The following is a 13,438-nucleotide window of genomic DNA, read 5'->3' as shown; positions in this document are numbered from 1 at the left end:
TGGGCGATCTGCTGTGATTGGTGTCATAAACGGGGTTTTTCTCCACTCGCAACCTCTCTTCAGTGAATAGCAGACTTTTTAACCTTCCTCAGAGACAAGAAACGTTTGTCCTTTTCTGCCATTAGAGGCTACAGGGCGGCTCTGAGTTTGGTGTTACACCTTAGAGGTATTGACATCTCCTCCTCTTCCTGTGAACTTTCCTTGCTAGTTAAGGGGTTTGAGCAGTCTAGTTCTCCTTGGGAGCTCAAACCTCCGATGTGGGATGTTTCCTTGGTTCTCAAGAGCTTCACCAAGAGTTCATACGAGCCCATGCGTCACTCATCTGACAGGAACATGACGCTCAAGACAGTTTTCCTCTGGCCTTGGCATCTTCCAAGAGGGTAGGAGAGCTCCACGGTCTAAGCTATGATGTGAAGCACACCAGGGATTGGGGGTCAGTGTCTTTCGAATTTGTCCCGGAATTCGTGGCCAAGACCCAAAATCCCTCTGTGCACGATGACAGGTTCACTTCGTTTTCCATTCCATCACTGAATGACTTTGTGGGTGGTGATGCTCAAGAGCTTTTGTTGTGTCCCGTCCGGGTCCTGCGTTGCTATCTTAAAAGGACTTGGCACCTTAGACCAGGCTGCCTGAGACTTTCTGTTAGCACAGGCTGTGCGAAGAAAGAGGGTTCTAAGAATACTATGTATATTTGGATACGGAAAGCAATCAGACAGGCATACTTGGCTCTTGATGATTCCACCACCACGTCTGTGCAGGCTAGAGCACATGACATTTCGAAAAGAACTTGAACAAAGTTTCTCTTTGGTTCCCTATACAATGGTTATCCCATATATCATTGTACGTCACTCAGGGTATGAGTGGTTAGATATCAATTTATCTAGCTTCTCAACGGGCTTCAGTCCCTCTCCAGAAGTTATTTCTTCTGGAGCTGGAGTGGTGGGAAGGCCCTCTATTGTCAGAAAAAAATTACTAATAATGGTATATTGTGTACTTTTGTATAAACATCATAAATGTCAGCACAAATATAGTGAATAAAAACTAAAGAATAATAAGTAAGGTTCATAAGTATCCTGTAGGCTTGGCTAACCTAAATGAGTACCCAAGGTTAAGACAGCTTTCATTAGTGTTCATACTTGTTTCATATTAAGTTGTAAAGTAGAACAAGCTAGAAAAACACCTGGTTACTAGGTTGGTCAGTGGTGAGCATTGGTGGAGCTTCCCCCTTTCAAAAAGCAAAACTTTATTTGATATAAGGGAGCAAGTAACTCCTGCTTACTTGTACTAATTGATTATCAACTGTAAACATTACTTCATGTATACATTTAAATGGTTATGATATCTGATTTGAAATATCATATTACATCCACTATTACTTTTTTCACCATTTTTATATATAAAATTGGCATTTTTTTCCTTTTCAAATGTATAAAAAGGCCTGTTTTTCACATCTTCACATATAAAAAAAGCCCTGTTGTATTTTCTATATTCATAAAGGCCTCTAATGTTTCCTGTATTTAAAAAAGGGCCTTTTTTAAAAGTGCAAGATGTTTGTAGTATTTTGGAAGGTTTTTTTACAATGGCCACTGTTCAGTAATGTTCTAGATGAAAAAAGGCACTTCTCTTTTTTTTCTATGGAAGGATCTTTAACATTCAAAAGGCTTTCTGACCAAAATTATGAAAGATAAGAAATAGTAATTGTGGAATACTTTTAAAGAGAAACAGGACAAAATTTTCAGATGCAGAGAAACTTAACAATGTCTAAAAATTACTTTCTGCTTTTCAGGTCAGAAGCTCAAGATATCTAAGCATAAGTGGATCAGATATGACTGTGATTCTTCAAGAACTCTCACGATCAGGGCTGGGCAGGATGGGATGTCCTCTCTACCCACCAATCAGGCCTGGGCAGGAAGTGATGTCCTCTCCAACCAACCACCAGTGGGGCCGGGGCAGGAAATGATGCCTTCTCTACGCACCAGAGTACCATTACTTGACATTTCTTAATAGTGTCCACATCATTCCACTGGTGTGTCTGCTTTTAGGACATGTGGACAGTCTCTCAGCCTGGCTGCCTTGAAGCTTCCAATTATAATTCACACATCCTTTTTGGATACTGCTGCAGCCAGGATGCAAATGGACCTCAGGTAAATGTTATACAATACAGGTTTTTTTTAGTCATTAGCAGTTTCATTGTAATTCTGGTTTCTAAAATTAATACATGTAATATGAATTGGTTGTATATACATATAAGTACTGCATATACAAGCATAATGAACTGCTTACAACTGCTAAGAGACTCAGCTAATAAATACTGCATTTTTATTTATATGTGTTTGCTAATAAATACTGCATTTGTATTTGCTTTATAGTACTTCATTTTCTGTTTATTCATTTATTTTTTCTTTTTCTTTTCCTTTTCAGTTTCTCATTGCCAGGGAAGTGGCAGAGGCGGCGAAGGCTCTGCCGCAGAAGTGGCAGAGGAGGCAAAGGCTCTGGTAAAGCCCCCAACTAATATATGGCTATCCACTGACCCTGAAAGACACCCAAACAACACCAATGTTTGTGAAGTAACAAGAATTATGTGCAACTACTTTTTCCATGCCCTTTTTACGTAGAAATTGTACTAGAAGTTCTCTCTATAGGAACTACAAGCTAAAGGTTTTACAGACATTATATCAAATCTGTATTTTAATGTGGTTGTCTTATTGTAAGCAGGTTGGGTATACTCAAACACGAGCAATATGCAATAGCTGTATTTTCACACAGTTCAATACATGATGAGCAGCAGTGCACGTGACAATGTTGAGGCTACGCTTACTCAAGCGAGACTGCCCCAGACTCAATTTCTCCCGCCTTAAACACATTTTGGCGGGAATACAAGTAACTTTCATATGAATCATATGGAAACATCCTACACTTATACATAGTCATTTTTGTACAAAGCTTTCAAGTTACAAAAATGACTGTTATATATTTATTGTATAGTGTTATTTTACTTGTAAAAATCTTGTAAAATTCATGTGGTTACATGAAATTGTAGCTGTAACTTCCATAACAGCTTGACCCATGCCAGGGGTGCTGTGCAGACCCTCTTAGCTCAGTACTCGAGACGTCCAGTAGTTCCTTCTACGTCCTCATTTGTACGACCCCCTAAGAAGGTTAAACCCTTTCGTGGAGCTCCTCCCTCGAGAGCAGCTCCTCGAGGGAGAGGGCTTCCAAGAGGAAGAGCTTCCTTCAAGCCCAAGACATCGAAATGAAGATCATGTCCTTCAGACACCAGTCGGAGCCAGACTGAAGTTTTTTGCGGGAGCATGAAGAGAGAGAGATACGGACCCTTGGTCCCTCAAGATCGTGGAGCAGGGGTACAAGATCCCCTTTTTGGATTCTCCTCCTCTATCCACAACTCCCAGAGACCTTTCTCCGTCATATCAGGGAGAGAAAAAGTGGATTCTTTTTGATCTATTAGATCAGATGATCGAAAAAAGAGCGGTGGAGCAGGTCGTGGACCTGGGGTCACCAGGATTTTACATCAGGATTTTCCTGGTACCGAAGCAGTCGTCGGGTTGGCGTCCAGTCCTAGACGTAAGCAGGCTCAATCTTTTTGTAGAAAAGACCAAATTCAAAATGGAGACGCCTCAGTCTGTTCTAGGAGCCTTGAGACCAGGCGACTGGATGGTGTCCTTAGACCTGCAGGACGCGTACTTTCACGTTCCAATCCATCCTCTTTCAAGGAAATATCTAAGATTCGTTTTAGGAAACAAAGTCTGGCAGTTCAAAGCCCTTTGTTTCATCTTGAGCACGGCTCCGATGGTCTTTACCGTCATCATGAAGAATGTGTCGAGGTGGTTACACTCTTCAGGGATAAGAGTTTCCCTATACCTCGACGATTGGCTTGTCAGAGTGTCGTCGAAGGAGAAATGTTTGAAGGACCTTCAGTTAACATTAGCCTTAGCGAAGTCCCTGGGACTTCTTGTCAACCTCGAAAAGTCACATCTGACCCCGACACAGTCCATCGAGTATCTGGGGATTCAGATGGATTCAGTGGCTTTTCGGGCGTTTCCGTCCCAGGAACGTCAGCGGCTAGGCTTAGAGAAAGTCTCTGCCTTCCTGGGGAAAGAGACTTGCTCGGTGAGGGAATGGATGAGTCTGCTGGGCACCATTTCCTCGCTGGAAAAGTTTGTTTCCTTGGGAAGACTGCACCTCAGGCCTCTCCAGTTTTTCCTTGCGGAGGAATGGAAGGCCAAAGACGATCTGAATGCGATCTTGAAGATCTCAGAGTCGGTGAAAAGCCATCTAAGATGGTGGCTCGATCCTCAGAAGTTGCAAGAGGGCTTATCCCTAAATCTTCTGAGCCCCGACCTAGTGTTGTTTTCAGACGCTTCCATTTCGGGCTGGGGAGCAACACTAGGAGGGTAAGAAGTGTCAGGCTCCTGGAGAGGGGAACAGGCAGTCTGGCACATCAATGTGAAAGAACTGGCAGCGATCTTCCTGTCGCTGCAGTTCTTCGAAGAAAAGTTGACAAACAAAGTTATCCAAGTCAACTCGGACAACACCACAGCCCTCGCATATTTGAAGAATTAGGGAGGAACACACTCCCGAACTCTGTTTCACCTGCCAAAGGAGATTCTGCTGTGGGCAAGTGTGAGAAAGATCAAGATCCTGACGAGATTCATCGCAGGAGTGCAGAACGTCAGGGCGGACCTTCTCAGTCGACAGAACCAAATCCTGCCGACAGAATGGATCTTGCATCAAGACGTGTGTCAGGAGCTTTGGAAGTTGTGGGGACGTCCTCTGGGCGACCTATTCGCGACGTCGAAGACGAAGAGGCTTCCTCTGTATTGCTCCCCGGTCCTGGATCCTGGAGCAATCGCTGTGGATGCATTGCTCTGGAGTTGGACGGGCCTAGACCTTTATGCCTTCCCACCATTCAAGATCATGGGGGAAGTCATGAGGAAGTTTGCGGCTTCAGAAGGGACAAGGTTGACCCTGATCGCCCCGATGTGGCTGGCGGGAGAATGGTTCACAGAGGTCATGTCATTCCTTGTAGACTTCCCAAGGACGTTGCCCTGGAGGAAAGATCTACTCAAACAGCCTCACTTCGAAAGGTATCACCAAAACCTCTCCCTTGGTGCCCAGCTGTTGATCCAACTAAATGAGTCAGCTCTTTTCCTTTTACTAAAACTTATCATCCTTCTGCTTCCTCCCCCTATAAGGTACAGATTTTATGTTGATGACTTTTGGATTGGTTTTGGACATGATTTGGACTTACTTATTGGATTTGGTGGAGGTTGAGGATGGTTGGCATGCCACCTCACCCGTAGAACTCGAGTACCTAACGTGGTCGAGCGAGGGGAAAGTTTAGATGTCAAACTCTGCTCTTAGTGCTGGGTCTGATCTCGACGGACATCATGACGCCTTAAGCACTGAGGGTGGGGTGTATATCTGGGTGGTACCCCTAGGGCAGCCCTGTATGGGATAACACTGTCCTCTAAATGTGGCTCCATGGTGGGTGGGGGGCTACCTGGACGAATCATCAATTGTACGTCTTATGGAGACACTAAAACCTTCTGTTGACGACTTGGGCAAGGATAAGGACAAGGAAAATTGTGGTAATTCCTCTATTGTGACTTTGGAGCCTTTTTCAAATTAGCTCCTTGTTACAAACATTTTGTATGTAAAACCAGTCCCTTTAGACTGGAATTATGATACCCTATTTAATGAATTTTGTAAATTTGGAAACTTAAAAGAATTACGGAGTAGACTTGGCAAAAATTATGGTTGTTTTGAATTTTGGATATTTTTCAACAACGAATCGGAAGCTCACAGAGCCTACAGAGAGTTTAGGTCAGACTCTATGAGTGTTGGACTTGTAGAGGCGGAAGAGGTCCCTAGGCATCTTGAGATATATAGACCACCAACTGAAACTAAAGATTCAAGTAAAATAAGTAAAATCTCCAGATCACCAGACCCAGCTAAGTGGTTGATTATTACAACACATGGTGAGAGAGGCAACTTCTTCAAGGTGAAAAGGTTGGTAAGCCAGAAGATCGGCAATGTTGGGAGCCCAGAAGTAACTCGCTTTGGGCGTAATAGTTTTTTAGTTCATGCCAAGACCAATGTTCAATCAGTAATGCTCCTAAATTTAAAGCTTAATCCCGAAGGTATGATAAAAGAGGTAAAACCTCACTATAATTTTAGTTATGCAAAGGGTGTCATCTTCAATGAAGATTTACATGAAATGGACGAAGAGGAAATTTTGGAGATGTGTCCAGACGTGGTTTGGAAGGTTTTCAAGGTGCCCCGCTCATCTATGATTATTTTAACATTTGTAAGTCCTTTTTTGCCATCTGAAATTGTTCTTGACAATGAAATTATGAAAGTTCGTCCTTATAGACCGAGAGTGCTCCAGTGCTTTAAATATTTTGGCTTTGGACACTCCTCAAATGTTTGCACCAGAAATAAACTGTGAATCGTGTGGCAAGCCTGAGCACGAGGAATGTTCTGAACTGGTAATTTGTGTGAACTGTAAGGGCGACCATCGAGCCCGAGATAAGAAATGCAGTGAATTTAAAAAAGAACAGGAGGCATTACTTAAATCTATTGCTGAACACATCAGTGTGGGACAGGCCAAGAAGCTGTTGGGAAAGAAAACTTATTCAGATGCCTTGAAGGCACAACAGTCGGATATTGCTACTTCTGGTGCCCCTTCTGGTGGTGCTCCCCGGGGGTCCCCTAATGGGGTTTCCCATGCCCTCTCTGGTGGGGCTCCCCATGCCCCCCCTGTTGGGGCTCCCCGTGCCCCCCTTGGTGGGGTTTCCCACGCCCCTCTGGTGGGGCTCCCCACGGCCCCCCTAGTGGGGCTTCTCATGGCCCCTCTGGCGGGGCTCCTCATGTTGTAGAGACTCTGGTCAAGCCAGGGGACCCTGTTGTTTCAAGGGTTCAAGCCAGGTCTCAATTTGTTGACGACTTTTCTCTGTCAGGGACATTGCCTGACATTGAGCCCTCACCTGATCTTGACATTACAGTGCACCGTGGAGATGAGGTGGAGGAGATAGAGGCCCTCTTTATTCGTCAGAAGAGGGCCCTTTCTCCCTCTTCGCCTCATTCACGGTCACTCAGCAATCGTAGAAAAAACAAAAGTAAAACTGAAAGGGCAAGTGAAAGCTCATTTTCTAAAAGATCTGTAACACCTAGATCTAGGTCAAATAGTACTGGTAAAACTGATAAGATCTCTCTCACCAGGACACAGATTCCTAAATTAGTAGGGAATTTTAAGATCCCTTCCTCTAAATAATGGCTCTCATGCAGTGGAACATCCGTGGCTTTATACCAAATAGAGAGCAAGTTCGGGTTCTGTTTAGGGATCATGATCTATCTGCAATGTGTCTTCAGGAGACAAAGTTGGGAGAGAACACTCCCAACTTGGGTTTTAATTATTCATTCCTTAGGTCTCCACCCCTGATAGGTGTACGTGCTCAGGGAGGCACAGGCATCATAGTCCGCAAGTCTGTTAATCATAGGGTTGTTCAATTGAACACTGTGTCGCAGGCTTGTGCAGTTCAAATTTTCAATTATAAAATGGGGGAAAAAAATCCCACCTATTTGTTCTTTAATACTTAGATCCATCATTAGAAAGTAGATTGCAGGATGCGCAGGGTAATCCTCGTCAGCTAGAATTAAACGATCTACAGACATTGATAGACCAGCTTCCTAAACCCTTCATTTTGATGGGGGATTTTAATGCCAAGCACACCCTCTGGGGAGAGCCAAACTGCGACCGGTGGGGTTTAATAATAGAACAGCTGCTTGACTTAAATGACATCACTTTAATGAATGATGGTTCCCCTACAAGACATGATGTTTTTCATAATACTGACTCAGCCATTGACCTCACTATCTGCTCTTCGTCCTTGAGGTTAGATTACCAGTGGGTAGTAGACCAGAATGATCATGGCAGTGATCATTGGCCCATTCACTTAAAGTTTATGAAAAATATTCCATCTCCATGTTACCAAAATGGAAGGTAGGGGAGGCTGACTGGGGATTATTCAAAAAATCTACTGAAGTTGATCAAGATATAAAAGATTTTCAGAGCCCAACATCCGCATATGAGTATTTAATCAGTATATTGCTGTGTGGTGCCATGCTGTCTATTCCTCGAACTTCTGGTAAGCCTCGTCGTTCTCTAGTACCTTGGTGGTGTGATGCATGCGCCTTGAGCCGAAAGATAACAAGAACTTGCTACAAGAGATATCGTAGATATCCTTGCTTGGTAAATAAAATTATCTATAAAAGAGCTCTTGCTAAGCAAAAGAAAACATTTAAGCAGGCAAAGAGGGAATCGTTTATCAGATAAATAAGTGAATTAAAATATGATTCCCCTATGTCGTTTGTCTGGAACAGAATCCGAAAGCTGCAAGGGAAATTTTCTCCACCTCCCTTGCCTATATTGAAAATTGATGGCTTCCTCATATCTGATTCTGGAGAAGTTGCAGAAACCTTTGGTAGGCATTTCTCTAATATATCTAGTGCCCTACATTACTCTCCTGCATTCAGGAATATTAGGGACGGTACCACGGTTGTTCCTGCTGTTAGTTTAAATTCAGAGTCGTATAATCTTCCTTTCACCATGAAAGAATTAGATCATGCAATCTCGTTATCTTCCCCAACATCTCCTGGGGAAGATGATATACTGTACTCAATGATTTTTAATTTGCCTAGAAGTACAAAACAATTTCTTTTAGACATTTTAAACAGTTTTTGGCTTTCAGGAACTTCACCAGAGTCTTGGAAGATATCGATTATTGTACCTGTTTTAAAACCTTTTAAAGATTCCTTCCTTCCTAAGAACTATAGGCCAATTGCTCTAACTAGTTGTGTTAGCAAGATTTATGAGAGGATGGTCAATGCTCGACTTGTGTGGTATTTGGATTCAAAGAATCTTTTATCTAATCGGCAGTTTGGCTTTAGGAAAAATAGAAGTACTTCTGACCCTTTGATGTTCCTTACTCGGGAGATACAGAATGCTTTTGCTGTGCAAAACCAGACTGTTGCAGTGTTCTTTGACTTAGAAAAAGCCTACGACACTACTTGGCGAGGGGGTATCCTTTTGCAACTTGTAGAGTGGGGTGTTGTGGGTAATTTGTTCTATTGTATGAAAGATTTTTTGTCAGAACGTTACCTGAAAGTAAGAGTGGGCTCTTACATTTCTTCTGCTTACCCTCAGGAAGAAGGGTTACCTCAGGGAAGCGTCCTTAGTCCAACACTCTTTAATGTAGCTGTAAACGGTCTACTAGAACAAGTTCCTGTCGGGGTGCATGGTCTGGCCTTTGCTGATGATTATGCAATAATCTGTAGTAAGTCCACAGCTGTTGAAGCTTGTCAAATGATCCAGACTGCTATTAATGCTTCAACATCATGGGCCAGTGCTAAAGGGTTCAAATTTTCACCAGAAAAAACCAAAGCTATGCGATTTTGCCGTTTAAGAAGAGTGGAAGAGATCCCTACGCTGTTTTTAAATGATTCGATTTTACCTTATGAAGATAGCATTAAGTATCTAGGTGTTACATTTGATAAGAAATTAACTTTTACTCAACATGTTAATGAAGTTGTATGTAACGTGAAGCTTCGTCTTAATATTCTTAAAGTTGTATCTAATTTTAATTGGGGGGCAGATCGAATTACCCTTTTGAGGATGTACCAGGTGTTATGCCTAAGCAAAATTGATTATGGTTGTCAAGTTTATGGTTGTGCATGCAAGACAACACTGCAGAAATTAGATGTTGTCCATAATTTAGCTTTACATATTTGTACGGGAGCCTATAGAACTTCTCCAGTAGAAAGCCTATATGTTGAGTCAGGTTTTCCTCCACTATTTATCCGTAGGGAGGAATTAGGCTTGAGAGTCATATCAAGAATACTTTCGTCAAAGCTAAACCCTAACTATAAGTACGTTAGAGAACCAACTGACAGAGCCCCAAATAGACCAAGACTGCCAAAGCCGCTTGAGGTCCGACTAGCAAGCTCTGCCAGGGAGGTGGGATTACTACCCCTTGCAGTAGCTGAAATTTCGCCCTCAAAATTCCCTTCTTGGAATAGGCCACGTTTAGAAATCTGCCCAATTAGGGACAGCAGGAGCAACAGTTCTGGTGATCAGTTGAGGGCAAGTTTCTTGGACCATGCTTCCGAACATGGTGATTCACATCATATATATACTGATGGCTCTAAGGGTTCTGATGGTGTTGGTTGCTCTGTAATGACTAGTGGTAATATCATTAAAAAGAAGCTTCCTTCTAATTCTTCTGTTTTTACAGCTGAACTGCTGGCAGTTTTGACTGCTCTTAAATATATTTTTTATAGTTCTTGTACTAACAAGGTTTTTACCATTTTTACCGACTCTTTGAGTGTTTTATCTTCTCTAAAAAGCCTAGTCTCTTGCCACCCTTTAGTGCAAGAAGTACAAGATTGGTTTTATCTTTTAATTAATAGAAGAGGATTTTCTGTTAGGTTTTGTTGGGCTCCGTCCCATGTTGGAATTGTTGGGAATGAGCGAGCCGACGCTGCTGCTAAGGCTGCAACTAGGCTTAGGCACATTTTCAGCATGGGCGTCCCTGTATCCGATTTTAAAAGTACCATTCGATTTTATTGTAGAGACCAGTGGCAGGCCCACTGGTCTACTTTAGATAATAATCTTAAATTGAAATTGATTAGGCCTTCTGTTCATCCTTGGCCTCATAGCCGGATGGATAGAAGGTCTGAGATAGTTTTAGCTAGATTACGTATTGGCCACACTAAATATACTCACGGGTATCTAATGACAAGTGGAGCGGATAGGCAGGTTCCTCACTGTTCCACCTGTCATGTGGATTTGACTGTGGTGCATATTTTGGTGGAGTGCCCTCATTTTGAAAACAAACGTAGAGCTTGTTTGCTGGCAAATAAGACTCTTGCCGATATTTTAGGTGAAGGTGCTCAGGCAGAGCAAATTATGACATTTTAAAAAAATATTGGTCTTTTTTATGAATTTTAATTTTCTCTTAATTGTTTTAGGTTTGTTTGGTTTTGATGAATGAATGATTGTATGTTTGATCGGTTCTGTGTATGCTTGTTTGTGCGACAGTGACTTTTTATTCGTAAGATATATATGCGCTGAATGGCCCACCGGCTCCGGCGCTTGGCTATGTGCCAAAAATTTAATAATCTAATCTAATCTAACCAAAACCTCTCCGCTCTGGGTCTGACTGCGTTCAGACTATCGAAAAGTTGGCCAGAGCAAGAGGTTTTTCGAAAACAGCTGCGAAAGCAATCGCAAATGCAAGGAGAGCCTCTTCAAGAGCTGTCTACCAATCGAAGTGGGCTTCCTTCAGGGCATGGTGTAGAAAGGAGGGAGTTTCCTCTTCCACGACCTCTGTGAGCCAGATAGCCGATTTTCTACTTTTCTTAAGAAACATGCAGAAATTGGCAGTCCCAACTATCAAGGGATACAAGAGCATGTTGTCAGCAGTTTTTCAGCAGAGGCCTAGACCTCTCTGACAACAGGGATCTTCATGACCTCTTGAGATCGTTCGAGACCACGAAGATTCCTCAGGCGAGGCCACCCTCATGGAACCTTGACGTGGTTCTTAGACTATTGATGTCAAGTCCGTTTGAACCTCTTCACTCAGCGTCTCTTCGGAACTTCACAAAGAAGGCTCTTTTCCTAACTTCTAAGAGAGTTAGTGAAATCCAAGCTTTTAGTAGCCAAGTGGGCTTCAAAGGAGACAACGCTGTCTGCTCTTTGAGTCCAACTTTCTTGGCTAAAAACGAGAACCCGTCTAACCCTTGGCCAAAGAGCTTCGAGATTAAGGGTATGTCGAGTCTGGTGGGCCAAGAACCAGAGAGATTCCTGTGCCCTGTCAGGGCTCTCAAGTTCTATGTTCATAGAATGAAGGAGGTACGAGGTCCCTCAGGTAATCTCTGGTGCTCTGTGAAGAGACCGGAATTACCTTTGTCAAAGAATGCTGTGGCTTTCTTTCTGAGGGACGTCTTTAAAGAGGCTCATTCATCTTACCAGAAAACTGATTTGAGCCTCTTGCGAGTGAAAGCTCACGAGGTCAGAGCTGTCTCTACCTCTCTTGCCTTCCAAAAGAATATGTCAATCAAGGACATCCTTGATGGCACCTTTTGGAGGAGTAATTCGGTATTCGCCTCACATTACTTAAGAGATGTGAGAATGATTTACGAAGACTGTAGTTCTCTTGGGCCATACATTTCTGCAGACACAGTTCTTGGGGGCTGGAGGTAGCTCTTTCCCTATCCCTTAGTTAGGAGTTAGGTCAGTTTTTAATTTTTTGTGTTTTTGGTTGTTGGTGAGATCTTGTGTGAAGATCTCCCATCCATTAGATTAACTTTAGGGGGTTTTGGTCTAGTTGGTCAGGTGGTGGTCAGTTGCTTCATAGCCCTCGTATGTATGGTTCGATGGTCTTGTCACGTTGAGGTCACGTCCCCGTTGACAGAGCATCCAGAGCGCACCAGCACTACAGGTCTCCACCTGGCTGGCAACTCTGATTGAGCAGAAGCAGGCTTAAGTGACAGTAATCACAGAGTCTACTTTGCTAACAGGTGAGGAACCAAGATGTACATCATCTACTTACTTTAGTTTCCTACAAATCCTATTCTGTCTCTTCCCACCATCCGAAGGTGGGATTCAGCTATATATATATATATGTCAGGTAAGTTTCATGAACAAAATGTTATTGTTATAATACAATTAAGTTTGTTCATACTTACCTGGCAGATATATATAATTAAGGTGCCCACCCTCCTCCCCTCAGGAGACAGTGGCATTGATAAAATATGAATAGAAAATGGGAATGGTTCCTGATATCCGTCTCCCAGCGGCAGGAATGGGTACTACCACCTGGCCGCCCACTGCGTGTGCCGTGAGTTTTGAAATTCTGTCGGACTTAAGAAAATACAGCTATATATATATCTGCCAGGTAAGTATGAACAAACTTAATTGTATTATAACAATAAAATTTTAAATTTTGCAACAGGAAGGGAAGAGTCATACAACTCTCCTTTTACTGAAAGAGAATTTGACTCCGCACTTGCTACGTGTAATGATACAGCCCCTGGACCCGATGGAATTCCATATGCAATGATTAAACATGTACCTGTTAATATCAAGTTGTTTATTTTAAGCATTATTAACAGAATAGGGCATGATCATAGTTATCCAAGAGTTTGGGAACTAGCCATTATTTTAGCCTTTTTAAAACATGGTAAGGATAAGTTTTTAGCTGCAAACTATCGACCAATTGCATTGACATCTTGTTTATGTAAGATCATGGAGAAGATGGTCAATGTAAGACTGATATGGTACCTGGAAAAGAAGGGTATTTTATCACCTATCCAGTGTGGATTTAGAAAAATGCATTCAACGACTGAAGTGTTGATA

General features: G+C 42.6%; 1 long non-coding RNA gene across 1 annotated transcript; it reads left to right on the top strand.

The window, feature by feature from the left end:
* Positions 1–956: 956 nt before the first annotated feature.
* LOC135215082 (uncharacterized) lies at positions 957–2,587 on the top strand. The gene is made up of 2 exons (XR_010314555.1): positions 957–2,144; positions 2,422–2,587. It is a non-coding gene; the product is annotated as an uncharacterized LOC135215082 (long non-coding RNA).
* The last annotated feature ends 10,851 nt before the right edge of the window (positions 2,588–13,438 follow it).

The sequence above is a fragment of the Macrobrachium nipponense genome, chromosome 5 (genome assembly GCF_015104395.2).
Source record: "Macrobrachium nipponense isolate FS-2020 chromosome 5, ASM1510439v2, whole genome shotgun sequence".
NCBI lineage: Eukaryota > Metazoa > Arthropoda > Malacostraca > Decapoda > Palaemonidae > Macrobrachium > Macrobrachium nipponense.
Note: the sequence above shows the minus strand (reverse complement) of the source record. Positions and strands in the feature narration are given on the sequence as shown.